The sequence below is a fragment of the Fukomys damarensis genome, unplaced genomic scaffold (assembly GCF_012274545.1).
Source record: "Fukomys damarensis isolate Sample0158 unplaced genomic scaffold, DMR_v1.0_HiC HiC_scaffold_36, whole genome shotgun sequence".
Taxonomy (NCBI): domain Eukaryota; kingdom Metazoa; phylum Chordata; class Mammalia; order Rodentia; family Bathyergidae; genus Fukomys; species Fukomys damarensis.
The window spans coordinates 8,544,607-8,553,606 of record NW_022900948.1 but is presented as its reverse complement, the minus strand read 5'-3'; positions in this window follow the sequence as shown (position 1 = coordinate 8,553,606).

Sequence of the window (9,000 nt, the reverse complement as noted above, 5' to 3'; positions counted from 1 at the left end):
TTTTGTCAAATGCTTTTTCTGCACCTATTGAGAGGATCGTATCGTTTTTGTCCTTGACTCTGTTAATATAGTGTATTATCTTTATTGACTTACATATGTTGAACCATCCTTGCATCCCTGGAATAAATCTGACTTGGTCAGGATGTATGATCTTCTTGATGATCCTCTGTATTCTCTTTGCTAGTATCTTATTAAGGATCTTTTTCATCTATATTCATTGAGGAGATTGGCCGGTAGTTCTCTTTTTTAGTTGGGTCTTTCCCTCGTTTGGCAATCAAAGTAACACTTTCTTCCAGGAATGACTTTGAAAGTACTGCTTCCCTTTGAATTTCATTGAAAAGTTTAAAGAGTAGTGGCAATAAGTCTTCTCCAAATGCTGTATAAAATTCAGCAGTGAATCCATGAGGACTTGGGCTTTGTTGGCAAACTTTTACTTACATTTTCAACATCACTGATTGTAATTGGGGTGTTTAGAATTTTTTTTGTCTTCTTCGTTCAACTTTGGTCATTCATAAGTATCAATAAATCTATCCATTTCTTCTGTGTTTCCATTTTATTAGAGTACTGGTTCTCAAAGTAGATATTGACTATCCTCTGGATTTCTGTTGGATCGGTTGTGACTTGACTATTCGGTGCTGGTTACAAAATGAGTTAACACAAATTAAAAACTTAGATTAACACATGTTAATTAAGACTATGTAATGGTTGCAATCCTTTTGTATCCCTGTAGTATAAATTCAGACACCAATATCAAATACCAAATTGTCTCCATGTCTTACAGTATGCAGATATATAGCATAAAAGACCCTTAAAGAAGTTTACTGCAATAATTATGCATTAATTCAATAAGCAAGTAAAGAACATTCACTGTATGCCAGATTTTCCTTCTATGTCCTAAAAATACCACATGTGATAAGTGTCATATGCTTAATGGTTGTCACCAAAAATGTCGATGGCTAATCTAGAACTTGTGGGTAAGATAAATGAGACTGAAAGTGTGATTAAGTCAAGAATCTTGATGCGGCACAAATAAATCCTGCATGATCTGGATGGGCCCTGATAACAACAATCCTTATAAGATGGGGGGAGAGGATCAACATGAGAAGTAGATGTTGATGTGTAGTGCAGTACAGGTGAAAGGAGAGGCTGCAGCCCATGAATTCAGGACCCAGAAGCTGGAAAAGGCAAGCACACACTTTCTTCCTGGAAACAGATGCTTCCTCCAGAAAGAAACCGCCCTCAGATGTCCTGATTCTAACCTCATAAAGTTCATTTTCCAGTTTAAGAACTGTAGCATAATAAAGATGTATTACATTACTAAGTTTTGAGTGACTTGTTACTACATCAGCATGAAATTAATCAAATTGTTCCAGCAATAAATCATACCTACACATGTCTATGATCTAGTATAGGCCCCTTCCACATTGTTTTTCAGTTTGGGAATGAGATTTATTTTTACCAATATGCAGTACACTTAAAAAAATAAAACAGAAGCTTGACTACAACATAGTAAGGCTTATTACCATTTATTACTGCCAGAAAATATTTTACTACCTTGTGAAGAAATCTAAGGATGAAAGAACAATACTGGGTAGAAATCTTGCTATCCCAAATGTTGCAGACGTGCTGCCCTAGGAGCTGTGTACCCAATCATGAAAGAGCTCAGAAATACCAAGATTTGAAATGGGAGCTTAGTAAACTTCGAACCTGTAAATGACATTGAATAGGCAAAGGGGAAGGGAAGAGGAGGGGGCACTACCAGGGAAGCCATGACACATATATGGATCATGCTTTACAGAACAAGGGAAATGAACAAGTGTCACCATTTGTCTTATACTTTAAAAGAATTAATGTGATAGCTAAACAGACTATACTACAGTAGTGTAAGCATAAGAGCAGAAAGTCCATTTAAAATGCTACTGCAACAGTTCAGGTAAGTGATAAAATTGATTTGGACCAAGAGGAAAACAGTAAGAGGTGAAATTTTTTGAGGCTCAAAAATATGTTTGAAGCTGAGATGTCAGAGTTTGTTGCTGTGCTGAACATAATTTGAGAGAAGAAAGTGTGTAAGATTGGTTGGAGTAGCATAAACTGGGAAGAGCAGAATAGTGAATGTGCAGCAGGGGTTGATAAATCAGAGCTCTTTTGAGTACAGGACATTGAAGAAGCCTATCAGAGGCATAAGGGGAGTTGAGTAAATACTATCATGTAATAAATAAAGCCAGAGTTCAAGGAGGACAAATAGACATCTCAGTTGGAGATGTGAACCTTGTAACCACCAGCAAGCAATCCATATTTAAAGCTGAGGGTAATTTTCCCCCCTAGGGAGACTGTGTAGAAAGAGGAAAGGAAAGGTATATAGTCGTGCTTTAAAATCTGCTCAAATGAACAGAAGACAATGAACCAGCCTTGAGGAGGAGGCTATAATGAAACGAATGTGCTCTGTGTGATTTACATACAAAACAGCATTGAATCCCCTATTTTAATGATGCGAATAACCAGGGTTTAGTAAACTCAATTTGCCTAATCTCATAAGAGAGATAATGAGGACGAATTCTATATTTTACTAAAATCTGATGCCTTGAGTTTTGAACATTAATCCAATCACATTTGAAGACTCAAGCCTCATAGCTATAACTTTATGTTCTTGAATGGAATTATTCACTGTATATTACGAAAGTTTTACTTGTCACCACCAATGTAATTTGACATCGAGAATCCCTGGTTGTTCCCTATTTTACTAACCACAAAATACCTTACAGCTGGGATATGATCCACTATTACTTGTTCACTACTAAGTAAGATAGTTTATCCAGAGAATAAAATGGAGTGAATAGGGCTGTTGGAAGTGAACAGTCACATTACAACAATTCAGATTTGTTATTGCTGCATCATTTCTCCCTTGTTGGTTATATCCCTTCAATTGTTGAGCATTATCTTACACTTTACACATCCTTTATATTTGGAGGAAGTGGAGAACATTTCATTAAAATTATCATAAAGCTGGGAACCAATATCAGCTGTAAATAATATCACTATGCAAGCCAGTGAGACATTAGTGTTTTCTACTCTAATATAAAAAGTTAAGTGGAGTGCATAGGGAAGTCTAAATTATCTCAAAACTCAGTTTTATGCTGCTTTACTGTTTTTTCTTAGCTCAGCTGGTATTAAAGATGAACATGCACAGACAGAGGGAAAGAAGGAGGGAGGACAAAGAGAAGAGAAAATACAAAGTTGGCTATAAAACAAGATTTTAACACCTTTGGAATATCTTAATTTAAACTTCATAGCAATCAGAATTTCTGATAAATGTATATATATATATATATATATATGTATATGTATATAGTTATAACACATATTGCTATAACATCTATTTATATTGATATGACATCTAAGAGATTTACAGTTAATCCATTTGTCAGCATGATTTAAAATCAGAGACCCAAACTGAGTCACTATCAGTCACTATCAGTAGACTAGTGTCTACTGCCTCTATCAATTACAGAGTAGATACTTTACAGTCTCCCAGTGGTCTTCCTACCACTACAATTTACATTGCGCTTTAATGTTTGCACAATTTGAATCAACTTTCTCCCCTGAATTCATACTTACAAATTTCTAAATTGCTTTCACCTATAGTTACATGGAATCTTTGAGTGATGTTAGAGTCAGTTTAGTTGTTTCAGGGGTACGGATGTTCCCAGTCTCTTTGCTTGCTCAGAGATTTTTATCTAGTAGGCATTGGATGGGGCAGATACAGTTTTATTTTCTTTAAAGTCCTTAGGAAATTCTGGCGATGGAGGCATAGTTGCTCAAGTAAGAGTTATATGATTATACTTGGCAGTGTGTAGGGATAGAACTTTGAAGTACTGAATGTAATATTACACCTTCTATTTAATCTGTTTTAGCTTTCCTTTACTGTATGTATCCTCTACACCCATGGTTATGACATATTCCAGAAGAGAAAGTGTTCTACCCCACAGAGGGGCTGACACCAGCACATACAAAGCTTTCTTCTCTCTGAGTATGTTGTTAAACATGCTTGTCCAGTTTCATGTGAAGTTTACAATTAATGGGCTTAACTCATTTAACTCTTATTTAATACATAAATGTCCAAGAATCTGAATACTACAGATCACATCAGTAACAAAATCTTTAGTAAACTGAAAATTCAAAGTTAAGATTCCCTTAATTTAAGCAAAAGCATTGATAGTATTTTATAAGAAATAAGTCTTAAAAATCAAAAGTAGAAGAACATATTTCAAAAAAACAGTTTTTGCACCAGGAATGTAGTTCAGTGGCATCATGCCTGCTTGGCAAACACAAGGTCCTGAGTTCAATCCCTGGTACAGGAAGCAAAATTATTTTTTATGTTCACTATGGGTAACAGTAAACCTCATTTCTAAATGCACTTTGTGTCCTAAAATTTGTATCATGTATTTTATCTTTGCTTAACCGATTTCTTTCCATCTCTTAATGTAATGTGAAATTTAATAACATGCAAATTACCATATTAACTATATTTCACTTAAATAATGACATTCATAAAGGATATGTTCATTTTTTTAAATAGGAACAAAGAAAAAAAATGTTGGCCAGAAAAGCCAAGGCCAGGTATTTAGCCCAGTGGTTATGCCACCTGCCTCTCAAGCACAAGGTCTCAAGTTCAATCCCCATGCAAAACAAAACAAACAACAACAACAACAACAACAAAACAGAAAGAAATAAAAAAAACAAATTTCCAGAGAAGATACAGAAGGCTCTTTGCCACATTATTCCCTGCTGTTTTCATAATACTAATTTTTTATGTTTTACAAGAATGCACAACTTTAACCCAAAGTTCTCAAACTGAGGAGAAGAGATGCAAAAAAAGGAATTGAAAATTTACTGACGAGGGGAATTTCCATATACTTGCTTCCAAAATCCTAAATAATTATGTTTTGGATGTGTTTCAAAACTCTGCTTTTTTAACAAGGGCATTTAAAAAAAAAACACTAATTATATTTATTATTGATTATTACACTTTATTTCTGAATGCTTATACATTCCTTTGCCATATGTTTGGTTTTTATGTATTCTTTTGTGAAAACAACTCAGTGATATTTGAAGTACAAAACATCCCTCTCTGTAATTTTCCTTATTGTATTAAGCTTAAACCTCAAAAGTAAAGTAGCAATAATTTTGTCTGCATCTATATTCTGCTAACATTTTTTGTGAACCTCCATTTTGCTTTATATTATCTTATTATTAAAAGCATAGATTATAAGTCATAAATTTTGCCTACTTGTTTTAAGTGAAAAATCTCACTCTCCTTCTGATTTATTGAATCAAAGCAGAAAGGATTCCAAGTTTTTTCGCATGCACATTCAATTTTTTTTTTTAGTTAATCTTCTTGGTACATTTAAGATACACAAAATAATGGCATTCATCATTGGAAATTTGCACCTTTACATGATCCATCTTGGTTCCCATTTTTCCCCATTCCCCTGCCCTCCCTTCTTTTAAAAGCATTTCTTTCCACCTTTGCCAGTAGGAACTTTTCCTTCCCTTCTTTACTTCTCTCCTTCCCTCCCTCATTCTTTCCTTCCTTTTCCCCCATTTTCCTTTTTTTCTTTTCTTTTTTGCTTTTGTTTTTCAAGTTCTATGTCTCTCTCCTGGTAAACAAAGCATGTTATTCTGGAATAAGCTTAGGTCTTAAAATTGACTTTCAGCATTTAGTACAAAACCAAATGTGTAATTAGTATTTACTGTAGATTTGTTAAAATGAAAATGTATCTATGCAAGGATTAATGATGTTACCAAAAGAGATAAGAAACACGTATAAAGGGAGAATAAAACTTACAAACCAGTAAGAGAGTATGTGAAAAATATGATAAATAAAGATATTTCCTTAAGACATTTCATTTTTAGGTGAAATAAAATTATCAGTTCATTCTGTAGCATGGCAACACCATGCAAACAACATTTAGCACCACTGGGTTAACTTAAAAATTGGCATTCTGTCTCACCCCAAACTTCTGCATCCAAAAGGTTTTGTAGTTTGCTGTGAATAGCACAAACAATTGCCATAGAAACATTAGTATATCATTGAATATCTATTTTTAAACGCATTGTAAAAGTTTCTTCAGAAAATACTGTGGAGCCTACAGCTTTGATAATCTTGATTTAAGAGTGCTGGGGTGCACCTGGGTCTCTCCATTGTCACCCTCAAAGCTGAGAGATTTTGATATATATTATCATGGAAGAGTCCTTTGCTGAATACACAATTATTCGTTGTAGACTGGATTGTGACTCCTCACAGGGAAGATATGTTAAAACCTGTAATGGTTAATGTCTTGAGTTTACTCCACAGGACCAAGGCGTGCCCAGACAGCCCAGTGAGCCTCACCAATTGTTTGTCCCATGGAACAAAAGGTGAAGGAAAGCCTAATCCTATCTCTATTTTCTCCTGCTCTACAACATCAGTTCCCAATTCTCAGGTCTTCAGACAAGTCATCAGCAGTCTCCTTCATATGCAGATAATCATCCTAGGACTGAGGACTGAGTCACATGCACCATGGGTATTACCCTCTCCCTAGCTTACAGATGAGGTTGTCAGACTGTGCTCTCCATGACAATATGAGCCAGTTTCTTCCTCCCTCACTCCCCTCTTCTCTTGTAATTTAAATTCACCTTTTCCCCCTCTCTTATCCAGATAGAAACTTCATGGTGTCAGAGACCTATCTTGACTGTATTGATCACATCTTAAATCTAGAGGAATTTGAGACATTCAATTGTTCAAAAGTAGTATTTGTGTCACAACAGAATGGATTTTTCCAGAGAACTTGATCAAGAGAGGATAAATGTGATGTTAGTACACGCTAAATCACTGAATAGGAAGGACTGGAAATTCTCATGAGACATCCATTTTATAGAAACCAGAAATTGGGCTGGGATTTAGCTCAGTAGTGCTCTCACCTGCTGTGCATCCTGAGTTCAAGCCCCCGTTCCTGGGGGGAAAAAAAAGCAGCCAGATCTCATTTGGCATACTTAAGACTTACAGAAGAATTTTTTCCAATCTGCTAAACATACTGACAATGTTTCAAATGTATAATTTTCTATTAAAATATATTTGACAAAATAACATAATTTTATGTATAATTCTGTATTGTTTCCCTCTTGTTTCTATACCTACATTCACACATTTTTTAATATTTTAATTTTTCAAAAGCTGAAATTCAAGACAATCAAATAAGGAATATTATCATTAAAGTAATTGATATCACTAAGTAGGAAATCCTTTTCCTCCATTTTTTCAAAATTTACTACAATAAACACAAATTCTTTTTAAGATAGTAAAAATAATCACTTCAAAACCTGTAGTATTCATCCTAATATACATTGGTTAGATACTGGAATGTGGCATAAGTTGCCTGTGAATTTGATGGGCTCATTTTGAGAAATTCAAACAAATAAAGGTTTATCTGACATATGGAGTAATTAATTACTCTGATAGTGAAATAGAAAATGCGGTAGTGAGTACTCAGATATATAATTAAACTAGATAGGGAATGAATAAGCCAAACCCTACAAAACTTAGAAGAGATAGCAGTGTGTACATTAAGATATAAAATTAGTAACCATCACATAAATGAAGGATGTGTGTGAGATGTGTGTGCATGTGGTCTGCCTATGGTCTTACATGTGTTTTGTGGTTACAGGGCAGATGGGTCTGGGGACAAAGCTAAATATAGTAACAGGAGATACTTCATTTCAATAGTGACCAGAGAAATGTAAATTAAAATAAAATGAAATAAAAATTTTTCATCCATTTAGTTAGCAAAGATTTCACAATATTTAGCAATATCAAGTATTGTGGCAGATATTAATCAAGAATATCTCATAGATTAGTGTTAAGGATGTCAATTAATGTAATATTATTCTTTTCATTATTTTGCGATTTAATAAAGTAATTCATTTTAATCCAGCAATTTAAATCTTAGATGTATACCACCTCTTTAAATCTTTGTATATATGCACTGGTAGACAAATGCAGGTATATTATATCAGCACTGTTCATGTAAATAATTATGACAGTGAGTCATAAAAACTACTGTTATTTACTTGCTGATTTTTGCCATATGAGGGAGAAGAATGAATATCAAGGATCATACAAAAATTACAAACTAAGGTCCAATGAAAGAGGAAAAGCGTAGTATTCATACGAGTAGCCATATGAGTATATGAGCTTATTGGTTATGTGACATAAATATAAATAGTAGAAATGGACTGAGAGAAAAGATAAGAAACAGTTATCAAACAGAATTTCTAGCATTTGTAAACAATTCATTGTGATGGGTGAGAAAGAAAACAGGCAGACTAAAAGGGCTGACAGTTCATGCCAATTATTAAGATTATTACAACAAAGAAAAACACTTTAGGAGACAGGAAGAGAAGAGATATTGATTGGGAACTGACAAAAAAAAACTGCGTTAATTTCAACCTTATCTATTATTTTGTATCCTTCAGTCATTTGCAGGGAAATGAGTTCTCAATGTTTCTTTAGATTTTTAACAGTTTTTATACTAAAATAATATACTGGTACATCATCTTTGGTTTTTATTTCTAATTCTATTTAGGTGGGGGCCCAGAAAATCACCATGGTATCTCTTGAATCATGGCTTAATATGTTTTTTAAATATAAAAATAGATTATCTACTTATTTCAAAATAAGATTTGTTTTCTGTTGTCCTTGCCAATGTATATTCATAGATGACTTTTTAAAGCTCTCTTATCATTCCTGACACTTCAAAGGAAGATATTATCCAAACTTGGCACTTAGTTTAATCTGCAGATGGGTGGTTTGTTTTTCTCTTGTTGATCCTTGAAGACTTTCATTTGTCTCTCCCATATGGCAAAAATGGGTACATATTTTGTGAGCATCTGCAAGACAATATTTAATACCCTCACATTCCTAAGAAATTATGTTCAAGCTGACACGTTTTCATACCAATGTAG